Genomic DNA, 27335 nt, shown 5'->3' with positions numbered 1-27335 from the left:
ACTGCCCCGCCCCCTCGCACACAGACGGGGGAGAGAGATCTCGTCTGATCGAAAATACATCATAGACGCATTTGTTGTCTTTGCATATTAGAAACGAGTTGGCGACACTAAGACTGCGATATAATGTTTTTTAGCAATAATACATGACATATATAAATGTACTGTATGCATTCAAAAGTGCTGAATAAATGTGTTATGGACCCATAATAGTGATTATTATTTAAGTTTTTGCCATAATCATGTCTATTTCCATAATCAGGTAGCTGAACAACATTGGTAAAAAATGTATACATTATATATATATATTTCTATTAATCATTTTCGGCCTTTCGGCATTCGGCCAACTGTTTCCTATTTTCGGTATCGGTTTCGGCCAAGAATTTCCCATTCGGTGCACCCCTAGTTATGGCCGAAACAAAGTTACGAGAAAGTACCTGCGCTTCAACGTTGTCATGAGAGCTGTAGTTTTCTGACTACTTCTTGGGACCGTATGTGTTGTCTCTTACAGGCGTTAACCCAGGGTGAATTTAGCTGATTATCTAAGTTTAAAACGCCATGACTAATAACTTTAACATTACATGACTTGTCCCCACTTTACTAAACGCTTACACAATTACATTGTTAAAATGTGCAAAAGCTGTTACCTGGTACGTGCATGCCTCAACGCATTAATGCAATTACACATACAAAACGTCACAAACTCTTGCCCTGTGTCATGGTGTCAGCCAAAGGGTAGAGAATTTCAGCTAAAAAGCAAGTCATCCTAATCCCAGCCAAAACAACTTAATCATTATGTCAAAATTATCTAAAAATCACAATGCTTCTTTATTAAATATGAGACATAGTAGACAAAGTAAATTACTTTTCTTACAACAACATTACAAAGTTGTTAACTAAGGCTTTAAAAAGATTATGTTTTAAAACAAGATCATTCATCAAAAGTAATAATATGCCTTAAAAATAATGTTAAACTAGCTAAGGTGCTGCACTTAGCTATAGCTAAACACACTAGCTGCAGAACAAAACAAATGTTAGGCTTTACCTCACCAAGTATTCAGGCTACAAGCTTTGTTACTTGTCTTTAATAAATAAAGTTAAATCGAACTTCTTCAATATAAAGATTTTAAAAGATAGCTGACGGACCAAAGATCTGTTATCAAGCTAGCCCGTTGTTTCAGCAGTGAAGCTTAGAGAAGACTCTTTCCCTCACTGTTTGAAGGCAATTAAATAGCTTCTTACTGTAGCTGTTACAATGTTCTAAAAAGTACTCACTGCAGGTCTTGGAGAGAGAGAAGTATTCATGATGACAGACAGACTCAAAACTAACTTTCCTGACTGAGCTCAAACTACAGGGGGTTCCTGTGTGTGTGTGTGTGTGTGTGTGTGTGTGTGTGTGTGTGTGTGTGTGTGTGTGTGTGTGTGTGTGTGTGTGTGTGTGTGTGTGTGTGTGTGTGTGTGTGTGTGTGTGTGTGTGTGTGTGTGTGTGTGTGTGTGTGTGTCGCAGTACTGTGTACATGGAGATGACCCTAACTACAACCTCAAACTGACCACAATGGACAAGCAGAGTGAGAGAATGTGAGTTTGTTAGTTAATATCTGTCTAGGTTTCCTGTGCCCGATTGATCAGTGTACTCAACCTCTCGTGTGTGTGTGTGTGTGTGTGTGTGTGTGTGTGTGTGTGTGTGTGTGTGTGTGGGTGTGTGTGTGTGTGTGTGTGTGTGGCCTAGCATTACTATGTGGGGACCTAAATCTGTTTACACAGTCACGTGTGGGGACTCTCCTCCCTTATGGGGACACATTGGAGGTCCCCATAAGGGGAATCATTAATTTTAAGGTGAAGACTTGGTTAGGTTTAGGATTAGGGTTAGGGTTAGGGTTAGGCATGTGTTGGTTATGGTTAAGGTTAGGATAAGTCTCCAGGAAATGCATGTAAGTCAATGTAATGTCCCCTGAAGTGATGTATACATGGTGTGTGTGTGTGTGTGTGTGTGTGTGTGTGTTACACAGTGTAGGAAACATCACCTATTAATGAAGAGAGGAGACCTTTATCCCTGCAATAATTAGCTGATAAAATGGCGTTATTACTTTAGTAGAAGAAAGTAGTGCATGTAAAGTGTAACATACTAAACAAAGTGAACCCCAAACTTAAGATATGACTACATGTGGGAAAATAATGAGTCTCAATTCCAGACTATTTTCAAAACAGTCCATCTGGGGGGATCTTTGGTGACCACAATGTTGAAAAGGAAGCTCAATATAAACGACATGATGGGAACCCAGTCGTCAAGTCCAGTCAAGTTACGCGCTCTGCAATAATAAACTATGACTAAACCTGAGGTTGGGTTTGATCAAAGAATTCAAATCTTTATCCCCCCCCCCATCCAAGTCACAAGAGTCCTTCTTCCCACTCAGGGTGTGTCAGGGTGGAGCCCGATGACTGTGGAAGGATGCCAACTCACACACACCTTGATAAGCTGGCCGGTATGGAGGCATGTCTGCAGCTCTCTGTTCCTTTTTGTTGACTTTGTTCGTTTCATGCCTTGTGTCTGTCTCTTTACGACACACACCCAAACATGCACACACACACACACACTCAGCTGCCTGCTAGTAAATGTGCTGTAAAACCAAAACAATAAGCTAAAAAAAGACTCAAATGCTCTGTAGAACTGCAGATTTGGTTATCATTTTTATGGATTTGTTACTTTATCATATCAAATTGAAAAGTCTCTATTTGTCCTGCTGCAAGAAAAACAAGGTTCAAGTAATTTTTTTTAATTTAACAACAGAAGGGAGTGGACTTATATCATAAAGAAAAATAAACGCACAAGATCATAAAAAGTTGTCGTATTTTAGATGTAAGTGAATGTATGAAAGTATTAAAAGGAGCCGGTAATGTTAACAAATTATGAATACAAATACACAATTGTGTAAATTGCACATTACATAGACTTATTCCACTAATGGTTTATTTTAAAAATATTGGTTTGTGGAGCTTTAAAGGTGGGGTAGGTAAGAAACCGGCTCGAGATACACTTGTTGTTATATTGCATGGAATGCTCTTAACATCCCGATAGCAGTGAATATCTGAAGTGCTTTGACAAAAAATCGTTAAAAATATATCATCTGTGGAAGCCGTAGTGCTGTAAAAAGCACGACCAATCATCTGAGCCGGCCCGGCTAAAGTAACTGGATGGCCTACCTGCCTGTCAGCCTTCCATCTGTGCACAAACTTATCTCGTGCCCTCATTGGTCATGTGCGCGTTTGTGTGTGTTGGAGGAGGGGCTCTGTAAGGAAGTGGCAGATTTTTTCCGGCTGTGTATTTTCAAATTCTAGCGCACTCGAGCTGGTTTCTCCAAAATTACCTACCTCACCTTTAAGTAAAATAATTCTTCTTACTCTTAGTGAGTTTAGTTTATTTGCCAAGATCGCAGTGAAGAAGATTTAATATGTGCCAATAAAATAATGTAGGACTTTTAAAATCTACTAATCTGCAAGGCAGTGCTTCTCATGAAAGTGGAACTCATTTTATTGCCTTCACTATAAAACGGTCCTAGAGGAGAGCTTAACGGAAAGAGTTGATCAGTATTTAGTTGAAGATGTACTTCAGTTAGATGAGACTGAAGAGAGTCACTTTATCTCCCAGAGAAAACTCTGTCAGCGGCTCAGAGGAGCGTCCCATTCTTTTCAGATGAGACACTGCAGACTCTCCCTGTTTGAACAAATCATATTGTGCCGTCAGGTGAGGTTATGAATCACTCCATCACCTTTGTCATCCACATTACTATATGCCCTTCCTATCTATGCTTTTAGAAATATGTTGATCACATTGTTGTTATGTGATTTTAAAGACATGCAATTATATCAGACAATTCATTTGCAGTAAGAAGAGAAAAAAGGAGCGAAAAGTATGCTGCGTCTTTTGTTCCGTTCTCATGTCTGTACACGGTGTCTTATCGGAGTTCAGAAGTCTTTTGACATGCACTGTCATGATTACTAAACAAGTCATTACTCAGCAAACAGATCTGAATGTGTGAAGTGCACTAGGAAACCCCTCTACCTAGCATGCCTTACTCATAGCTGTGGTATGTCACCTTGTGTGCTGGTGCACTTTGATGCAGTAGCAGCTCTAAATTGGGAGACGCCCTGCATGCTCATTAACTGACCAGGAATGTTTCATTATGGTGGAAAAACCTTTTAACTGCAGCCCTGGACTCTCTGTAAACAACCATGGATTTACACAAGTGTTGGGTAACGTGCACTATATATAAAATGTGTTTTGTTGCTGATTTCAAAGTGAAGTTCCACATAGAAAAGTATTACTATAGGGCAGTGTTTCTCAAACTTTTTCATACCAAGGACCACTTAACCAATAAAAAAACACTTGCGGACCACCTAACTCCACAAATATCCAAAAACACATCGTTTTTCTAGAACAGATTACAAATCGCCTGAAAATGGTACAAACAGGTGGCAACATGTGTGACGAAGGTGTTGCGCTGGGATATATCATGCAATCGAAAGTTAAACTTAACCTCGGTCCATTGCGGAGATATTCCCGTGAGAGTGCGGAAAACTTAAATTAACTTATTTAAAATGTGAAATGTTACCAATATACTCACGGACCACTAGGGGGCGCTCACGGACCACCAGTGGTCCGCGGACCACACTTTGAGAAGCACTGCATAGGGTTAAAACTTAGTTTGAAAGCTAAAAGTGAGTAGGACATGTTACCATTTGACACACTATCACTATTTTATAAATGAGTGAAATGAAAAGTGAAAATAATATTTTCTTCTTCTCTAGAGTAAATTCGATAATGACCATAGGTGGTGAATTCTAGCCATAAAACTGGGTATATAATACATGAAAAACAATAGTAAACATCATATTTTCATATTATCATATTTTCTTCTTGCATTTTTCTACAACAAAACAAAATGTCAGCTTGTTTGTGAAAAAAATAGTAAATGGCAACAGGAGAGTCCATGCCAAAAATCTAAAATGTCCACCTGATTGTTATACCTGAATTATTAAAAGTAAGTATAATCAATTTACTTTAGCGCCTCCGCTAACCACTTCTTATGGGCTGTTAATATGGGCATTCACACTGATGCTACCTGTGTGACAGCCTCTTTCCACCAGATGGTAAAACCTGCTGCAGAGATGTGTTCCCATTCAGCGATAGTGGGGTCCGACACTCATGTTTGGGGATAAGGTTGGGGATTTCGGCATGATTTTTCAAGGTTGTATGCAAGTATGTGCAATAGGGAGACATTATTTTACAGGCACAAAAAAAGCTTGAAGAGGATAATTTGTTCTTGGTTAGTCCTATTTTATTTATGAAAACAGATGAACATCAAACGTTTGTCTCATTTCAGCCACAAAACACTTAATTGAACCACTGCAAAATGTTCTAAATTAAATGTTTGACGGATTAAATAAAAAATGTTTAGCAGTAGATCTAATCCATTCTTTAGTAAAAAAAAAACGGGGACATTTACTGCAGACCAAAAATTGACAACCAGCATTTCTCACTCGCATCTCAGGGCTTCCGTACTTGGCTCACAGAAGGCGTTCATGTTTATCCTTAAAAGGTGAAGCATGAAGGTGATGCCAGAGCTTTTAAAAACACTTTTTTTTATGGATCTGGCTTTGTGCACAGAGGCATTGTCATATGGAAACAGAAAACGAAACACAAATTGATGGGACAAAGTTGAATGACCACTATAAAAAATATCATTGAAGCATTAAGAATTCTCAGTAAGGAGCCAACGACCAAATGATACACAGACTTTGGCCAACATAGTATGAGGTGAGAGACGCTGAGATCTATGTTAGGAATTAGAAATAGTTAACCCCTCACTTCATTAAAAGAACAAGGCAGGTTTGTATTAGTTAAGTGGATTGTAGCATGCAGCTCTCTCTCCTTCTCAATAAACACACCAGTTATTAAACAGTAGAACCAGTTTTGTACTTAATGGTGCGGTGAATAAGCAACATATCACTCCTCCTGTACTTGCTCTCCTTCTTTGCCTCTCACTTGGGAATTAAAGCAGGGCCAAACCAGTTCTTTTGTGTTATACAATTACACCAGTTTAAGATTGCTCCCCACACTATCAGTATCTGTGTAAAACAGAACAAAACAACCAGTCTCTGCAGCCTCGGTGTTTCTTGAAAAGCCACTCATACAGAAAGTGTGTTGAATTTGTCATGTTCTGTCACCCTGCATCACTTTCTAACTGCCTTCACCTTGTCAGTAAAAGTTAATGGAGCTAGATCAGGGGTGTCAAACTCAAATTCATTGCGGGCCACATTAGCATTATGGTTGCACTCAAAGGGCCGGTTTTAACTATATAAATATACAAAATAATGTATTATATTACATTATTGCCTCTGAATTGGAATATTATCGGATAGGGTAATAACTCAGTAATTAACTACGTCTGAAAGCAGAAGTCCAGGGCAAATAATTCTCTCTTCAGTGCGCATGTCACAGTGCGCGATGCATGGTGGGACATGTCGTCTGTAAAGTGGCATGTAACCGTATAATAACGTATTATAGTCTTTGCAAGCTCTTGCGGGCCACATCAAATGAAGTCGCGGGCCGGATTTGGCCCCCGGGCCTTGAGTTTGAGACCCCTGAGCTAGATGAAGTGAAAGGAGAATCAAAACGCAGATCAAGGCCACAATTAGAGAGAACTTTATGCCAAAGATTTTCATTTTTGATGCCGTCTAGTATGGAAGATGTCTGTTATGTGTGATTGTCTTCACACATAACAGACAGGCTTAATAACAGATACAGTGAAGTTATTAAAAACAAAGGACAAGTTCTGGTAAACTCACTTTGTCCCTCACACTTTGAGTACAGCAGACTGATTAATGACATGTTTTCATTGCATACAGGTGTTACCACAGGTTATTTTAGGCACAGCTATTACCACACACACACACACACACACACACACACACACACACACACACACACACACACACACACACACACACACACACACACACACACACACACACACACACACACACACACACACACACACACACACACACACACACACACACACACACACACACACACACACACACACACACACACACACACACACACACACACACACACACACGGCTGGTTTTGCAACCTACTTACATTGAGCTCCTCCCAAAAAAATAACAAAAAGTCATTTTTCAGACGGGACGACAGACAGGTGAATAACAACAAATAAAGAGCATGTTGACAACCAAACACACATGGAGACAAACACTCACAGTTTTCAAAAAGGTGATACAGTTATTTATTTCTTGTACAGATCACTGAAATTGTCAAAGATTTGCAAATAACTCTTTCTGGGGACTGACGTAGTATTTTGCCCACGGTAAACAGTGTTTTAAAAATAGAAATACGGACCAACAAAACTCATCCAAAACGCAACAGCTATACAACAAAAAATCATCTCTTATGCTATGAAATGAAAACACCAAATTAGTCAAATTGTTGTTCAATTTGAATTGTAAATAGCCTGCATTTATATGGTACTTTTTGCAGTCTATGAAACCCTTTCACGATGAAGCAAAGACTGCTATACAAGGCCACCTGCTCAAAGAAGCTAACATTCACAAACACTCACACACTGTCTGCCATACAATCAGGAGCAACTTGGAGTTAGGTATCTTGCCCAAGGACACATCGGACATGTTGTCTGTGCCCAATCCATCGTCCCGGTCATGAGTGTGTATCATTTGATATGGCTTTTCAACACCATCCTCGTTTTAAACTCTCTTTCTGCTTCATTTTTGCTGCCCAACGGTGTGACTGACTTGCACGATAATCCCTGTGTTGAGCTAACCTTAGCATATGTGTTTTACGGATGAATGCTAAAAGTTTGGGAGCTTAAATTACTCATTACAAACAGTAGCAAGTATTCTATTCGGCACAAATTCAGCCCTATAAAGCATATGAACTATAACACAGTGTAACTATGCCTAAAACGTAGCAAATCTTGATATTGGAAGCACAATTGCCCTTACCAGAAAAAGAAAAACATCAGTAATTTGTTCAAAAGCTATATTTGATCTACTGTACTATTAAATATATCTGCTCTAATATTACTGAAGGTCTAAAGCAAAGTGTACAAAAAACAGTGTGATCTATAGGATACATTCATTCATTCTCAGGGCCTAATGTTTACAAAAAGAATGGATGTTCCTGCAGACGGAAATACAGACATGTAGATAAAGGAGACTTTTAAATTCCTTCACTTTCTCACTTCTTAGTTTACTTCCATAACTAGAACATTGAGAAAAACAACAACATTCATACTCTCCAAGCACTGCAGCACCCACCAAGCCTGCACCCACTTGGCCCTCCGACGAGGCTTAATGAGTAATAAGCACTGGGTGACCACAGTCTTGGAGTCAAGCCAACTATCCCAGATGCCAAATTGAAGCCTGGAGGTACTGCATAATGCAAAACAACACTCATTAAAACTAGGAGGGGAGAAAAAAACAAGGAGCTATAAAATGCAAAAATGCACTACGATGCATTTCAGGAGAAGCTCGGTGGCAGTTTTGAAATGACTGAGATGAATAATTAGGACTCTCAGGCACTAGCAGGAGAAATTACAAGATGTAGGAAATAGGCTGCAATACACACTCATGACCCTAGAGTAAACCGTGTGGCCTGAACGTTATAACATTTGAGGTGGGAAAAGGCTGATGAAATGGGATGAAAGGCTTTTACTGCACAAACAATCTGAGAAGCATTCAGATGAGTTCAGCGAGATAATACGTCAGTTTGCAATTTGAGTCAATTATAAGTGTACGTGTTTTGGGAAATAATGAATAAAGGACTTTGAATTCAACCAGATGATATCCTGTCCCCTGCACTCTATTGCAATTTATGTATTTGACTTGGTAATTCGTCTAAAATTGTATAAATATATATAAAAAATCGAAAACCAAGCCAAGTCAACACACTGAACTAGTAAACCATGATGTGTTGAGTCCTGTAAGAAATCCATCCAATGACTTTTCCTGTGTTCATCTTTGCAGAGAAAGCTGAAGATTAGGAAACTAAGATGAACTGTGGCTCTGTTCCAGATCAACTGGATGATTATTGTAAGTCACTGTCAATAATGGACGACAAGTGGTTGTTTTCCCAACTCCAGTAATACAGATTTTCTTTTCTGATGTCCAGTTACCAGATAAGCAGTGTAAGGGAAACTTCTGCAGCAATGGAGAGTCAGGACTCAGAGAGACACGAGGAGAGTTGGAGCTTTGATGTCAAACAATGATAGTTTATTGCAAGGATACGCCCGGAGAATTCATATCACAAGTCACAGCAGCAAAAGGTTCTGACTGCACACGTGGGTTGTCATGTCTGATCCGCCTCGCATCTTGGTAGACCTTTTAACTAGTTTACAGAGAGTCAAATCCACATATTGGGGATGGGCGTTGTTACGTGCCAGGCAGGCTGTACTGGTGTGGTTTTCCTTCCCTCCTATGTTTCTCTCTTCTCCCTGGCTGCTTCTCAGGTCGACTATTTTCATTTCCTCGCTCCTCGGTCCTCGGTCTCACCGGAAGTTGATTTGCCTGCGCCATCTTGAGCACCGTCCCATGGCTCTTATTTCTTCCGGAGGACCGAGGATCGAGGAGCGAGGAGCGATAATGGAGGAGCGATAACCGAGGAACCACCAGACCATCCTCCGATGAAATCCTCAGATACTCACCCCGCCCCCTTACTGTGTATCGCTCACTGATTGGACGAGGCAGTGCATGCACTGATCTGATGCTTCTTGACATGAGAGCAATACCCCAGCGGAGTGAAGAAAATACATGAACCTCACGGGACTCACTCCTCAGTTTATACTGTGTTTTGTTTCAATTAATGTATCATTTAGTTACAAATATGTGATCTGAACAAAAGTGGTCAAAAAATCATTATTGGAAACATTTTCAGGATCGCTTTTTTCGTTTCACATTTTCATTTATTGTCATTTCCATTCAGTCAGTCATTAAGTGCTATTAAAATGTTAATGTGCTACATATCCAAACAAACAAACAAAGTGTGCAATCCAATGAATGTTAATCTAACTGGGTTTTGATAGATAACATATCTCTTTTTCTTCTCTCAATTATTTTATTTCTATTGTGCACTCTAATCAATATTAATCTAACTATTGTTCGTTTCAATACATTTTAAGAATGGCGTTTATCTTTTTTGAGAATGACTTCTTATTTTATTTCATGTATTTGGATCTACAACAGATGATACTAATGTTTATGTCAGTAAATGTGCACTAACAGAGGCGGGGGTGTTTGTGGAAATAACGGGTACAGAGCTGGCTGCTGCCAGACGAACAGCTGTGCAGCGTCATCACAAACGGACGTCGCTTCACGTGACGCTCCGGAGGAAAGGACGTCCCATTGCTCTTAAAACTCATTTCCCTGCTTCTCGTGGTTTCCTTGCGTCTCTCCATGCTTCCCTGGTGGGAGGGACTAAACGCAGGGAAACGACGCAAGTGAGGGAAGCAAGGATTTCATTTAATCGACCTGAGAAGCAGCCCCTGTCTTCTGCACAGCTAATCAGCAGCTGATCGGTATCTGCCTGTGCACCTGAGTCTGATGGCTGATTGGATCCTCTCCCCCTCAGCTGGCCTATCAGCAGCCAGGGCCGACCATAAAGGAGGCACCCAGGAAGTCTTCTCGCTCTCTCACTCTGGGCCTGTTGCTGATTGAGGAAACTGCAATTGACTGCAATGTTTAGCAACTCATGCTCCTGGTATTGTCTGACCTTTTTGAAAGTGTGTGTGTTGAGAGGTGGAGGAGTTAGGTACGTCTGGGGTACCCTGTACATTTCTCATCACGTAGCTAACTAATGTTTAGACACTAGGTTAGCGGATTGTTGCCACCCCTGTATATTGTTTTGTCAACTTCTTCGTAGTTTAGTGAGGGTTTTTGTTTGAGTTTTGGTTTCAAAGGATAGATGTAGAGATAGGCCTGGTTTTGTTATGCTTGTTTCTTTTGTTTGGCGCAATCCTTTGACTCCTCCTCCTCCTCACACAGGAGGGAAGGAAAACCACACCAGTACAGCCTGCCTGGAACGTAACAGGCGTAAACATCTGCAGACACAGGAGATGTCTCTCACATCTGTGGAGCTTAGAAAGCCAGCGTTCTCACAGTCGTAAACCATTTTGTGACCGAGAGTTGAACTGGTTTATCAAGATAGCTGGAGCCTCCCATTCCTTAAGAGAGACAACAGAGCCAGGGTTTGGTCGTAAATGTCAACAGGCAATAAGGTTAAATATCTTAGGAGTAAGGAAGAATTATTCTTTGACACTTACGAGTAAGACAGAAATATTCCCATACAAGCAGGACAAACTGTATGATATTCAATCTCCTGAATGCCAACACCAACTGCACAAAGAACTCAGTGTAAAATAAGTGATGATCAAATCATAACACATCATACCATTGGCCCTTTCCGCCCTATCATTACAAAGTTGAACAGAAGAAGGAAATAGTTCAAGTTTGGGGACATTTGGGAAGTATGTGGCCATGGCCAAGAATTTAAACAAGATTGAAACCATTATCATGACACTGCCCTTAATCTTATACTAAAGCCAGCAAGTAATTAACTTAGCTTAACATAAAGACTGAGTCGGGGGAAAACAAACAAGACATTACATGTCAATTTGCTTAATTTAGAAGGTGCTGTCATGCACATTTGCAAAGCTAATCGGCCACTGGCTCAATGCATGTCTTTATCTGACTGTGAAGTTTATTCTGCACACACTTCATCATCAGGTGTTACCCCTACATAGAGAACCGCAGTGACGCATCCTAAAACCCGGAAGTAAACTCCTTCCGGTTCCTTCGTCAAAACCCAATACACTTTCTCCATAGGATGTTGGAAAATAGCTGGAAATAAGGTCTGTGGTTGAAACACATTTAAGAGACGGCTTTTGTTCAGCCGGATAATCTCCACATGTCTACCCTACTTTTATCATTTTCTAATCATACATAAATGCTAACGTTATGCTATAAAGGAACTACAGCAGGGTCGCTGCTTCAACGTCACGCCAACTTAAGATCCATATTCAAAACTACAGATTCTAAAATGGTACAAGTTGAAGCGTTTGTTTGAACAGTTTGCAGGAGGCAGGCACTTGCTTTCAAGCAGAACAGGGCAAACTAACTTAGAGGAGTGTTTACGTGTTCGGTGTAATGACGTACAACGGCCTCGACAACTTCTGTAGTCCTATTCAGCCACTTGGTAACAACCATCGTTTTTCAGACACGTCAACTCTTCAGAAATCACTGCTGATGTATTTAATGCCGTAGAACAAAACCTGATCCGTCTCTTCAATGTGTTTCAACCACAGACCTTATTTTCCAAAACCCTATGGAGAGATCCCATTGCTTTTTGTCGAAGGAACCGGCAGTGGTAAAAAATTATAACTTACTTACCTAACTTACTTTAGGACGTGTCACTACGGTTCTCTATTAACAACTGATTCATTTAAAAATTAGAAAACTATTTCCGTGTTTTGTTTCTGACTACGCCACCAAATCTGTGTGTTCACAAAGAATATCCCAAAAATGTGCTCAAGTGTCAAATTTTAGGAAGTGTGAAGACCTATGATATGTACCAAGATGCCCAAAGATCATTTGTCAATCAACAATAGGGGGCGGTTCCACAATGTTCTCTTTGTGCAATCTGTTGATTTACAAGTTTGTTGACTTACTTAATTAGTTTTTCATTACCTAAGATATTGCATTCTCCAATTAGGGGAACAGCTCAAATCAATGGTGCAAGTTCATGACCCGTCTCAATGTGTGTTTATTTGCTCTTCACATCATGTATACATGCTGTTATCCTACACTAGAAATAAACAAAGTATTGTCTTGGCCTACATGCTGACATTTGAACTGCACAACAAGACAATGATGTGGCAAAAAAAAAAACACATCAGTGTTTAACGAGGAGCTGTCATTCACAGGGTGAGTCAACTATGCTCTGAAGTATGTGATGTTACCATTTCAAACCATTTTGCATGCATGCGTGTTTTGTTTGTTAGCCTACCATTCAAGGCTCACACCCTCATTCCTAACATACTGCCACCTCCTTGCATCTTCATACTTTCCCATGATTCACTGTGAGTTACAGTTGGTGACACAATGACTCAAAATCTTGTGTGCTTGTAATATCTGGCCTATAATGAAATATCAACAAGTCCAAGGCTAGCTTTAACAGGTCATACTTTTAGCATGTTTTTAATAGGTTTGTGATCATTTTTAAAAAAAGAGGGAAATCCTGACCTACATAACCGTTTTGATGAGTCAGCAGGCAGCATGTAGACTTTAGTTGACTCTGGTGAGTGGTTGAAGTCTTCTAGATAACTTATTACAATTCAGAATTGAGAGTGATATTTTAAATAATGCTAAACATTTGCTGTGAAGTCACATTCTCCACTACACTGCCAACAATCTACAGTAGCACTCAGCAGTTTACCATGTAAGGAAGTAGCGGGTTCGATGCTCCATGCTAACATTTTAGCATACGATGTGTAAGCACGTCTAAGTAAAACACAACCTTCTTCCCTACTTGCGAAGCTGATTATTAAAATTGGTGCATGGTTGAGTTTCACGCAATTTAACTGTGGATCATTATCACGTCTAGTACATGTTCTTTTCTCTATTTTGTTCTCCATTGCAGATTGTAGCACCTCATTGTAAGCGTAATTCTTATCTGATAGTCATGGTGTTATCATGTGAAAGTGCTGTAACGGGACACTTGCTGAGGATTTTTCAGAAGAGGAATGTTTTCATTTAGCCAATTTCATATCCCATGTAGATTAGATTAGACCTTTTTGAGCATGTCCCGTGTTACGCTAGTTATCATTCGAGAGACAATCCTCTTTGACCAATCAGTGGTCTGCTGTGCTTTAACTATACTTTCCAGAAATTGCTTGGCTAAGCTTGGCTAGGCATGTACGATTTACAAAATTGCTAACGAAAACCCCCCCCCAAATGTTGTGCCATAGAGTAAAGCATTAGTTTAAAGATGTTATCACTGATTGTATTTAGTTAACATTATTGAAATAGAGCTGATAAAGATGGGGAAATATCTCTAAACTGACTTTAATAATTGTCGCTGTACAGAATTGAAGAGTAGATTGATGTCACAGTTGGAACTAATGCGTCTATTGGGTCTAATGCACAAAACAGAGACGTATTTAGAGCATTATGGGAACTTTTTCTTGCTCTATAAAATCCATTGCGTAAATGATTGATGGGCACCAGATGCCACCTCGGGGTGTTCCTCCTGATAATAATGAAAAAGAATGCAGCGCATAATAGACGGCTTGTTCATTTGACTTTTGGGCAGCACTGACGAAGGCTAAACACTTCTTCATCGAGCCAAACTCTACTTCCTGCCTCAAGTCTTCAAACTAAGGCCCAACGACCACTGATACCCTACTGGTTTTGACACATGACGACAGAAATTATATATTTTTCTGACAACACTAATGAGCTCTGCATCCATAGAAGACTTGACTATCAGTACAAGATTTACATTAGGTAGAGGGTCATATTATGCTAAATGTATACTATTTTGCCAATGAATAATTTACACAACCTAATGTCCCTAATGTACTTTTTGTGTGTGTGTTATTAGAAATGGATAAAATAGCAAAAACTTCTTGAAAACGAAGTATGGTTTCTTAAGGATTTCAGAACATTTGTTTTAATTTATACTGCTGAGCTCTACATACAGCAGATCTAATGGTTTTCACGGTACAGGTAACTAAGTTAGGTCTCAGACAGGATGTGTGTAAACCTCTAATAACATGAATGGATCAGAATTTAGCATGAAGGAAATCACAGACATACTCTCTGTTAAATCATGCTGACAGATAGCAGACAGGCAACACCCTGAACAAGAATTCATCACACAGCAACGCAAGCACACTGCTATTTAATGTATGCTTTTCTTTTTGTCTGTTCTAATACCTTGTGTTCATTTTGATCCCTTAAACTAACAACTGCTCCTCTCTCTGAATATCTCATGTATCAACAGATCTGACAAAGTATTTACAAACATTTTTCACTGTTAACATATCCTTCTTTATCCTTTAAGATGTGCTCATTATAATGGAAAGTTGGCAATGGACTACTGTCCCATTATTATATATAACAAGTTTAGTGTTCTTATATTAAAACATGTTAAGGTTCGTAGAGGATTGAGAATTCATTTGGTGTGAAAAGTAAAACAACAAAAAAAACAATATACAACTTCCAAAAAACAAGCAGTGACTTCTTCAAGTAACAGCGTGTGTGCTAAGCCAAGGCTGAGCTCACCTTTTTACTTTTATGACATAGCTTTATGCTAAGGTAATGGAAGTTTCAGCACACACACACACACACACACACACACACACACACACACACACACACACACACACACACACACACACACACACACACACACACACACACACACACACACACACACACACACACACACACACACACACACACACACACACACACACACACACACACACACACACACACACACCCATCCATCCATGGGAAGCAGGGTTTCTAATAACAATGACATCATGTATAATCTCATTGATTTTTAACGTATTACTGACTTTTTCCATAATACCATGTAGCTTACGTTCTTAAGCTAAAAATGAGCCGAACTTTAAATATAAATAATATGACACAGTATGTGTATATACAAAATATTAAGTGGAGATTTAACTGTCACGGGTTAGATCACAAAAACTAGTTCTTACATGGAGATTAGGTATATCTTAATATTAAACAAAAAAAATGTATACTGTTCTAACTGAATAAGCGTACTGACAGAATTAACATTAGCAGGTTAATATATGACTTCTTTAGACAGAGCCGTAAAAGAGTTGTTGATAATATCTGACCTTACACTTCAAAACACTGTCTAAAATTATTAAAAAACGTAATAAAATCACAAATTACAGTATCATATACTAATAATATACAATAAATGACCAAATACTGTTAGCTTAACCAGATTTCTCTCTGTAATTCTTGAAAATAGATTTCTAAATGAGTATACTATCAATTACTTACTATTATTAATTAGGCCAGAATGTACTCACCAAGTCTTCAAATGTGCATATATTTGTTTAGCATGGTATTAAAAAAAGTTTGATTTGGCAAATGTACTGAAACTAATATATTGTATCAGCAGTTGTACATAAAAATGGCGATAATCACCCAGTAAGAGGAAAACATCTGTTCTATTTTCATGCCTAGAACTCCCTTTTATATGCAAGTTCAGAAGTAGTCAGGAAACCCTGGATGCCCTTTAACACGTGTCTATTTCTGGACTCTTTCTTGGCAAGTGTGTGTGAGAGACTGTGGAGGAGAAAGACGAAAAGGTGGGTGTGTGTTGGGCAAAACTGAAAGTTGTTTTTTCTCACTGGATCGGTTGGTCAAGTGTCTGAACCGGAGTCAAGGGAAAGAATGTAGTCCCATTAAAACACATTAAAGAGATGGAGAGAGGGGGGGGGAGTTGACAGTGTGAGAAATCTCAATGAGGTTAACGGATATAAATGAACAAGAGGCAAGAGATCAAATACATTGACAAAAAGACAAGGAAAACGTAAGATTCGAGAGATATGCCAGAACAAAAACAGAACGAGAAAGTGGGACAACTAGATCAGAAAAAGATGGGTAGAAAGATAAAGGGAAGGAGGATAGAAAGAGCCAGACAGAAGACAGCCGGCAGAGTCAGAGATGCTAGCAGCTGATATTAGCTAGCAGTGAGTTTCTGCATTCCTCACTCAAGGAAAACTCTTAAACATGTATGACTGACTCCTCTGTCAGATTTAGAAGCAAATGAGACTCCTTCAGAATGCAAATTAGCAAGATAGAGATCTTCTATTTTCTTGACACGCATATTTAGCAGTCTATCTATCAACCGTTTTCATTTACAGTATTTGAAACACAGGGTTAGCAATGTTTTTCCGGCATACACTACGACATCTCGTCTTTTTTCCCTTTAGACCCTTGTGGTTTATTCTTAAACCCTTACCCTTACCCACCCCCCATTTTCCCTCTGCTGGTCTATGGCCTTGTAGAGGGTAACGGGGTACAGAGTCGCTTAGATAAGCGGGGGAGTGCATCTGACGAAGAGATAGGTTGTTGTGCTCCCTCTCTCTGTTTCTTATCCTATATCTAATAGAACTGCTCGGGTCTTGATAGATTGAGTGGGGAAGTTCATGAGATCTTTCTAGAGGGTTATCAAGAATAACTTTTATCCAATGACCTTTCCCCTCTCTGTCTGTGTCCGTGTATTCTCTTGTTCCGATTAACCCAGCCAAATCTTTCTTCTTGTTTTGTATCTATATCTACGCCGGGATCCGGAGTCGAGGCTGATCCTCTTGCTGTAGTCCTGTGTCCTGGATCCTCTATCCTGAGTTCTGGATTAAGTCGTGGATGTTCGGGTCGTGGCTGAACCTGTCTCTGCGGTCCTGCCTTGGGTCTCGTCATGCTGCTTCCCTGATGGCTCCCACAGGATTGTAGCTGACATCCTCGTGGATTCATCTTCTTATTACAGACACATGCATTTCCTAACATTCGGTCTATATGCTGTAAAATGTATTATCTCTTCGATTTACACACGGCATCTATTGCACGTCTGTCCGTCCTGGGAGAGGGATCCCTCCTCTGTTGCTCTCCCTGAGGTTTCTCCCATTTTTTCTCCTTAAACTGTGGGTTTTCTCTGGAAGTTTTTCCTTGTACGATGTGAGGGTCTAAGGATAGAGGGTGTCGTTTTTCTCATCCTGATATTCTGAACAATCTGTGCTGTTGTATTTGCTGTAAAGTGTCTCTACTGTAGGCTATTTTTATTTTATGTAGCCTACAGCACTTTGGCTCGACCAAAAATCGTTTATAAATGTGCTATATAAATAAAACTCCTGTCAAATTTGATTTGACAGGAGGCTAGCATTTTATAGCTCATCTATTTTGGACAGGGTTCAAACAAAACAGATATATTTTTTGTTTCAGGGCACTTTTTATTGGTTATATATCATGTCTATAGTTGCTAGCGCCACAGTTCAGGAAGCTAGCTATTTAGCAACATTAGCAACAAGCTTGCTAACTCGTAACCTGAACAAATCGACCACAAGCCCACATATATTTGACCAATTCCCATTAACCGACTGCATGTCAATCATGTCCAAGTATAATGTTAACTCTCTCTCCACTAGAGATTGACATGGTCGTGATACTGCCAATAGATATCTACTGAATAGCTCGATCGGCTACGTTTTGTCCAACAAAGCAAGAAAAAGTAGGTTAAGTTAAGCCTGTTGTGTCTTTGCAGCAAGCTATATAGTTAAATGTTATGATTGAAAATTGAGATCCACTTTCCTTGTGGCAGCAACCAAAACTGAAAACAGCATTTTCCGCCATTTTTCCATTCTGAAATACTTTTAGAGATTATCTGCCGATCAACTTATCGATTAGTAAATGAATGGTCTTATCATTGCAACGCTTTTTGTAAACTAAAACTATGAGCCTAAAAGCTCTGTAGAGAGTTGGTGATATCTCCTCAAGTGACCCCTTTCTAATCAAAAATAGATTGATTAATGGAGAAATTAAACATTGACTAACTGGAAACCACTGCACAGCTTTTATTCTACAAATGATTAATCAGTATCAAACAGTCAGACTGATTGAACAATAACACAACTTCCTGTTTCATCACAGCTGTAACCCTGCTATGGTTACATTTCCGCTGTAGATAAATTCCACCTATTCATAGGGTTATTGTTATTATTGTTGTCATTAATTAACTGATATCTACCATAGGGTCCATGTGGAGCCAGTGTAAGTGACATTAGCACCACCCGCCCAGCTAAAATAAATATATGGTCTCCTTTCCGCAGCCCTCTTATCGGTGCACAGTGCAGAGTTCAGTCAGACTCGCCCTTTGACTGAACACAGAATAGCACTGTGGGAAACCACAAACAATATATTTCATCATTGTGACACGTTTCATTGTCAGTGGGTGTTTAACTACAACCAGTTGGGTCCTGCACAGATTTTCCGTTTCCGTTCCATTCAGATTGTGATTAAAGCTCAAGTCATAGTGGAAACAACTCTTATCACCTGATCTAACTATGACAAGACAATCCAACAGCCATATGTTTTATTTATTTCTCTTACAGGATAACATTCCTTCAATGACTTGAAGTTAATATTTGAACAACACTCCTTGTACAAAAGTATGTTGCCGCCTAACATTCTAGCCATAACTGATGGGTGACACAAGTCCTTCATAAACTCTGCATATTAACACACTGATAACAGTTTCTACAGTTGTGTGTTAGACTTTCTACAAGATTCTACACGATTATCCAGATCATCCCAAAGCTGTTGGATAGGTTTGAGGTTAGGGGTCACTGCAGGTCAGTCAAAAAGAAAACCAACTGGAAAAACAATGTCTTGATGGGCTTTTCTATTTGCAGTGTCATGTTGAAAAGTTGGTATTTCATACTGTAGCACTGAGATGTCCCTTTCATGAAACCAAAAAATACAAACTGTCCCCAGAGGTACACCAATGGGGGATAAGGGCATCAACATTTTGGCCCAAATAGATTTGAATCCTATGACTGATAATAACATTTATGTGGAAAGTATACTCGTAATATCAGCGTTGGAAGAGGTAACTTTAATAAGTAATGCTAGAATGTTAAACATACATACTAAAAAAAAGTCCTGAATTGAGAGTCTTACTGAGGAAAAGTCTAATTTAGCCTCAAAATGCAGGTAATATCCCAAAAGTAAAAGTATTCACTCTGTACAACTGCCTATTTCAGAATAATATATTTTCTGAATTATAATAAGCGCTGCATTAATGTGTGTATCTCTTTAATTGTGCAGTTATAGAATAAGTGAAGCTTATTTCAACGTAGTAACCAAACTATCTTAACCTATACAAATAGATTACATTTTGTAATACAAATCTAAATAGCATAAAGTCAAAATACTCAAGACAAGTAGATGAAACTTAAAATATACTTTTAGAAGTATTACTCAAATAAATGTAGGCTTCCATGTTACTTTTCACAATGGGTTAGTGGTAATGTGAATATGTACTTTATTCAACTGCTGGTTATAATGAAATGTAAAGTAGGTTGCTTTGTATCCCAATTGTATAGATCTTTGTAACATTCAAATTATTTACTAGCATGCATCACTTTGTGGTAAGTATTGAACGATGCCAACACATGTATCCTGCCTTCAGAAAAAGTTACAAGAAAAGTATATTCAACGATTCCTCCCTGCAGTTGCCCACTAAAAACGCTTCAAACCGACTAAAGTGTATTCTAAACCACAACCAAGTTAACTCCGGCAGCATGAAACGACCACAAAGCGACGCAGGTTAAAATCCAACGAGCGTCCCGGTAAATGATCAGCCTCTTACCTGTTAGTGCTCCCTCTGCGGTGCTCTGTGAAGACTGACAGGCTGCTCTTTCTGCCTGACAGGAGTTTGCCTCGTGGGTGTGTCCTGGGCTACACCTGCCGCACACGGGGAACTGCGTAATGAGCGCGCGCGACGCCGATGACGCACGGAGGACAGTTGTCGCTTTACCTGTTGGAGGGAAGATAGGAGGGAAACGCGACGAGGGCAGAAAACAAATCTGGGGGAAGTCCACTGAGAAAGATATTCACTCTCTCTGCTCACCATGTATGGACATCCAGTGAGCCAGTCTCACACTAAAATGCAACTATTGAAAGACTTTCAGGAATGTTCTCCTCCCCCGTGGCCTTTTAATTTCCGGTTCTCCTTTCTGATTATGCCACTTATGGTTTTCTTGTTCTTTGTTCCAGTTTTCTGTACATCTATCTATCTATCTATCTATCTATCTATCTATCTATCTATCTATCTATCTATCTATCTATCTATCTATCTATCTATCTATCTATCTATCTATCTATCTATCTATCTATCTATCTATCTATCTATCTATATATATATATATATCCATCCAGTGGGAATGCAGCAAAATTCAAACAAAGACCAAAAGTTATAAGAAAAGTAATTGTTTCATATTAAAGCAATCTAAATCCAAGCAAGATAAGAGATAAAATAGTTTTATTTTTATTTTTTGCATAGTATAAAATAAATAACAGACATGCGTATTGATTACCCCAAATGTGTTCCCAAAATGTATACAAATATATATTTTAAAATATATAAAATAGTAATGGATAGTAGGTAGTTGATTTTTTTGTCCACTTTGTCCCAGCCTAAGATTTTTTTACAACAACTTCTGCATGGATTTTATGGAGTATTCATGTTCCCCCCGGGAGAAATTGTATAATAACTTCAGTCCTTCAAGTAAAGCATCAATATCACACTTTTGAATAGAGTAGAAGAGACAGTAAATGGTGTATTTAATTGGCATTCTCTATATTTCTCTGTCTGTTTATGTATTTATTTACTGTTTATACTTATTTTTTATTTTATATCTCATGTGCAATTCCTTAACATTGTACTGCAACAAAAAACATTTCCAATTAAGGACCAGTTAACCATTAAATCTAATCTAATCTACACAATTGTTATCTTTTAGACCATAAACCAATCTCTTTTGTGTTAAGTGCAGGCTTGATGTGATATCTGAACACTAAAATGTCAACTTTGATCTTAACATAATCACAGTGGGGGGGACTTTTTACAAGACTAGAGCCAGATTTCCAGCAGTCTGAACTCACAGTGGCACGCAGCAGAGACACTGGCAGCTCTTATGATGTTTGGAGTCTCCAGCTGTGGGTTATGCAGCCGCTGGTTGCCATAGGAGTCAGACTGAACGTCTTGTGTTGAGAAACCCTGAACACCACGCCTCACATTCCTCTGTTCTGAGCAGACACCCATTCTGCTGCCGACACTATGGACTCACACACCTTACACATACATTCAAATGACCTTAGTAATGTCCCATTCATATACAAATAACTTTGTTAAGACAAACCTGTTTGTGGAAAGGCTAATGCATTGGAATTTAAATAAGTTACTGTCAGAGTGTCAGGTTGCTGGCAGGTCAGACTCACCTGAGGAGGGTTTTTGAAAACGAATGGCCCCAATATCTGATAAAAGTGCAGCACGTTATCATGTACAAACCAATGCACACGCCTGCTAGTGGGCTTGATAGGAATGAGATGTAAGCAGCATGGCCCTCTTGTTGTGAAACTGTTACAAGGACATCGTTACAAATATGTTTTTTCCATAATAACCATGTTTGAAATTCAGTCTTACTCACATTACACTTCACAAACTTTTATGCAACAACATTTAAGTCCACATGAGATAGGAGTCATCCTCAAAATAAAACAATCAAACTTAAAAAGGATTACCCCATGGTATGGAAATGATGTTGTGTTTAGGTGGTGTAGTTGGCCTTAACCAAAACTATTTGATAATGAAAAAGGCCCTATTGTGCTTTGTGGGGGTTTCTCTGTCCTGTAGTGTGTTATATAACGTTCTTTGCATGTAAATGGGCTAAAATCCCAAAGTTCCCTCCAGAGGGAGCTTCAGTCAAATGAATAGAACATTTATTTGTTTTTTTAATATCTCTCTCAATGTGTTGCGTGCAGGACTTTTGCCTCCAAGAAAGTCCAAGGTGCGATGTCCATGACACCAATAGGAAACTGCCTTCCTGCTATAATGTATCTGGGAAAAACATTGTGTAATAAAGTAAAGAATAACAAAGTGTCCCCCTGTCAGTCATTGTGTTTCCCTCTGTAAGTGATAAACACATTTCCCATATTCAGAAGATCTTAAAACGACTCTGCTTCGGTTAGTAATCATTCAAGTTTGGGTTGTCTTGTGAATTTCTTTTTTTAACTTCATATTTAATTTTTTTTATTAGTTACACAATTTCTGCATCACACACACACTGTCTTGGAAATCACTGCCAGTGTTTGCAATTTCATTTCTAGTGAGTAAAGAAACATACTTTGTTTAATCCACAGAACTTTAAATTCAATTGTAATAAAGATTAGAATGTGTCAATATGTATTTAGGTGAATTGTGTCTCTCATGACCTTAGAGTCGAGGATTTGGATATTTCACTCGGTGGTGATATGAAACTGTGAGACACCCCTCAAGCGACAAAGGGGAAATACAAGTGAAAGCTGCGTGATGAGGAGTTAATTTCCTTCTTTCCCACATATATTTTCTTTGGCTGTGAATCAGCAGAGCGCTGTGTTGCGTCACCTGGATGTTCAGGGTGTGTGTAGCTCAACATGCTGCAGAGGGGAGCGTCCGGGTGACAACCTTTACTCACACACTGATAACTCACACTGCTGCAACAAGAGGTGATCTACTTGCTCAGTTATGCTGCTCATTAATACGTCAGCAGAATTGTTATATACGTTTTCTTGATTTATGTAGACAAGCTTTTGTATGATTAGTCGCTTTTTCCATTTTGCAAGTCTCTTTTTTTTGTGTCACATATCTTTATTGTTTTTTAACAATATACTGTATGCAAATGCAAATACCTGTCTTTACAAGTCTCTCTTGAATAATTAATGTTTTTATTTTCCCTAAGGGAATTTACTGTTAAGAAATATCATAAACAACGCACCATGACAATGCTTTTTTGTGGATATAATTACTGTTGATTAATGCCATTGTAGGGAAAACATTTCAAAGTCTGTGGACAGATGTAATATTCAGAAAAACGAATTGTTTGTTAAAAACTCAGAATATCTGAGATGATAAAGTTATACATGTTGAGGAAACTTTGTGAAATGTTATGACACTAAATGTTAACACAATTCATTTAGATCTTTTCTTTTTTATCTGACGTACAATGACCCCAAAAAATGGTTAATTCACATTTTCTCCACAATTTCAGTGTTTTATACGCAAAATACTTAAACTGGGAATTTCATCTGCATGCTGAATCAAAAATGGTAAAGGACTGTGTAGTTATTGCAAAAAAAGTTATCCAAATTTGATTTACCCAAATGACAAACTTGTGGGGTATTGTCAATATTTTGTAATGCTCAGGTAATCCTGAAAGTTAATATTTTATACGGCTGATTTCATTAATGTTGCGGTGGAAATTCCACACTTAATCACCTTCTGGTAAGAAAAGAACAAATGACACAGACCGAACATCAAGACAGCATGCTGAAAGATGATCGAAGACTCAGGTGGAAAACATCCAGCAGCCACACCTACACCTGATGGTTTGTGGCAGAACATGTTGCGTTTCAGTCTAAAAACAGTTAGACTGAACAGGTTTCAGAGGAAAATGTTCCAACGTGCTGGAAAGAGCTGCCAGATGAGTGCTAATGAAGTCATATACACTTAGTCACTTCTGACTCTCAACTGATAATAACTACCTCAATGACACATTTACTCCTCAAAACCACAGAAGATGACATGCTATGATCCATAAGAGATTATAAAGTTGGGTTATTTCAGGTGTTCCTGGTTTCATAAGCAAAAGTCTTGCTCTTTTTTTCATACACGATTTAAATGGGAGTGAAAATGAGCCCCGGGCTAGGGTGGACATGAAACTCTCCTGGCAGAATCATCCATAAGCCGACAAAAGATAAACAACTGTATTATGAAAAATCTGGTTCCCGGTATGTAAGGGAGGCGTGTGGCGCAGTGGATAGAGCCTTGATGTTGGGATCAGGGGGTCACAGGTTCAAACCCCACTGCAGTCAGCATGTCGTTGTGTCCCTGGGCAGGACACTTCTCCCCAAATTGCTCCTGTGGGGATTATCCACAGTATTGAGAATGTACGTCACTTTGGATAAAAGCGTCTAACATGTAATGTAATAAAAGTCAACAAAACAAGCCAGTAGTCACTGTTTTAGATGCTTGTTTAATGTTAAAAAAACAACTAATTTGAGACCAAATGTACTTTATTGGGCAGTAAGGTACAACACGTGTTGGACATTGATCAAGTGCTCATGATCTTCTTCTGTAACTTGTATTACGTATCAGCTTAAAAATAAAGGGTTTTCATACAGCCTGTACTTCACAGATGGAGGGTTTGGCAACTGTAAGATGAACATGTTTTGTAAAGTCGACAAGTTCACAAACGGCTCATAAAATGTGTTCATGTACTAAATATCGGGAAATTGACATCAGTACCTGTAGCCCACAGGCAGATGCCTATGAAAACACTTTGATGAGTCAAAATGAAAAGTCATCCTAAATTGAATAGAGCGTTTCATGTAGGGATCATCAGGACAGGAGGCAATGCCTTCAACTGAAGAACCAGTTCCTCCTCAGGCTCGAAACCTGTACAGGCGTGTTACATCTGGGTGGAAACACAGACTGTAAACACATGGCTTATTATTCAAATTAGTGTCAAGTGTCAGACTTATATCGTTTGTGAAATAAACATAAATCATCTAGAGCCGAAGAATATAGCTGCATAAGGTCAAAATGCTACAAAATAAAGGAGATGAAGTTTGAATACCGATTCTCATCCGTTAATACAAGACACTGAATACCTACATAATACAGTATGCATCCATTGAAATGGAGATGTAAAGGTCAAATTAATCATTTGCCCCCTTTTGAAATAAGCTTATCCTTTTCAGTGTCACAAAAGACAATCTATCCCAGCATGCATTGGGAGAATTGTATTCAGTGGTACACCCAGGACAAGGATTCCAGTCTATTGCATAGCTGAAACAATCCCACTAACAGTACAAGGTTAAGTGTTATGTTGTTGTGCACACGATATAGCCTAGCTTAGCATCCAAACTGTAAAAGGGGGGATGAGGTGGTAGGATTGGTGACTGCAACATTACATCATTACAGGATATTTTAATATTCGTATTATGACAAAACTGAATAAGGTTAAGCTACAAACTGCGACCACCACACATACCTGACCATAGATAAGTTTATGTTTTTACGATTTTTGTTATTATAGTGTTCAATGCATTTTGGTAGATTTACACATGTTGGTATTATTGAAAATAAATGCTCGAAGTTAACCACGCTACGACCATTCCTGCCCAAATGTAAAACAATTAAATGCTCAACCGTACCTGGAAAATATGTGTCACTGCTTCGTCCATTGGAGAACGTAGAGCTTGACTTTACTGAAGAGGCGGAACTGGGTTCTGTATGGGCATAGATATGTCTCATAATTATTTGTGTGAACATAAAAATAATTTGTGTGTAAATATGTGATTTGTAAATGTAAAACAACATCCACAAATGCATTTAAAAGATTAGCAAACTCACAAATACATTTGCAAGTGTAAAACGGATCTGCAAATACGTTAAATATGTTCACAAATTAAAAAAAAGATCTGTGAATATCTCTCTAACATTTACACCTTTCGATCAGGCATTTGTGAATCCATTTTGTATTTGTGGACCAAAAATGCGCTTGCGGATCTCAAATCTCTGTTCACGGATCTCAAATCTCTGTTCGCGGATCGTCTTTTTACACACACGGAATTTTGAGACATATTTTCCGCCGGTCTCGGCTAAAATCTACTCGTGTCACTCGGTTATTTTCGGAAACCACGTGATGGCCTGCTGATGTTTTTTATCTGGGCTGTTTCACTGCCAGCTGCTCCCCCGGGACCCGAAAGTGGCGTATAGCCTGCACTTCAACATCAACGAAAGTGCTCGATATATGCTATATTGAACCAATAACACAAACTAACTGTATCACTATAACATGATGATGATGGTGATGAAGAATGCATCTAACATTCCGCTGTTTATTATAATACAAAAACAGAGCATTAAACAAACCATCATGCTCTTACTTTGAAATCATGCGGAAATGTCGTCATCAGCAGGCCATCACGTGGTTTCCGAAAATAACCGAGTAACACGAGTAGATTTTAGCCGAGACCGGCGGAAAATATATCTCACAATTCCGTGTGTGTAAAAAGACGATCCGCGAACAGAGATTTGAGATCCGTGAACAGAGATTTGAGATCCGTGAACAGAGATTTGAGATCCGCAAGCGCATTTTTGGTCCACAAATACAAAATGGATTCACAAATGCCTGATCGAAAGGTGTAAATGTTAAAGAGATATTCACAGATCTTTTTTTATTTGTGAACATATTTAGCGTATTTGCAGATCCGTTTTACACTTGCAAATTTATTTGTGAGTTTGCAAATCTTTTAAATGCATTTGTGGATGTTGTTTTACATTTACAAATCACATATTTACACACAAATTATTTTTATGTTCACACAAATAATTATGAGACATATCTATGCCCATAGTTCTGGGACAGTTTTGC

The 27335-nt window shown here is 38.8% G+C and overlaps 1 protein-coding gene across 3 annotated transcripts in view; it reads right to left on the bottom strand.

The window, feature by feature from the left end:
* The window catches only part of LOC117542907 (cingulin-like protein 1), a 63243-nt gene extending 42500 nt beyond the window's left edge, over nucleotides 1–20743 (bottom strand). For 2 of the 3 annotated variants that reach the window (XM_034210782.1, XM_034210781.1), the window contains exon 1: nucleotides 20507–20743. The gene's annotated coding sequence lies outside the window, so the exon portion shown is untranslated. The remainder of the gene's footprint in view (nucleotides 1–20506) is intronic. The other variant, XM_034210783.1, reaches the window with a different exon arrangement.
* Between the last annotated feature and the right edge of the window lie 6592 nt (nucleotides 20744–27335).

Source organism: Gymnodraco acuticeps, unplaced genomic scaffold (genome assembly GCF_902827175.1).
Source record: "Gymnodraco acuticeps unplaced genomic scaffold, fGymAcu1.1, whole genome shotgun sequence".
NCBI lineage: Eukaryota > Metazoa > Chordata > Actinopteri > Perciformes > Bathydraconidae > Gymnodraco > Gymnodraco acuticeps.
Note: the sequence above shows the minus strand (reverse complement) of the source record. Positions and strands in the feature narration are given on the sequence as shown.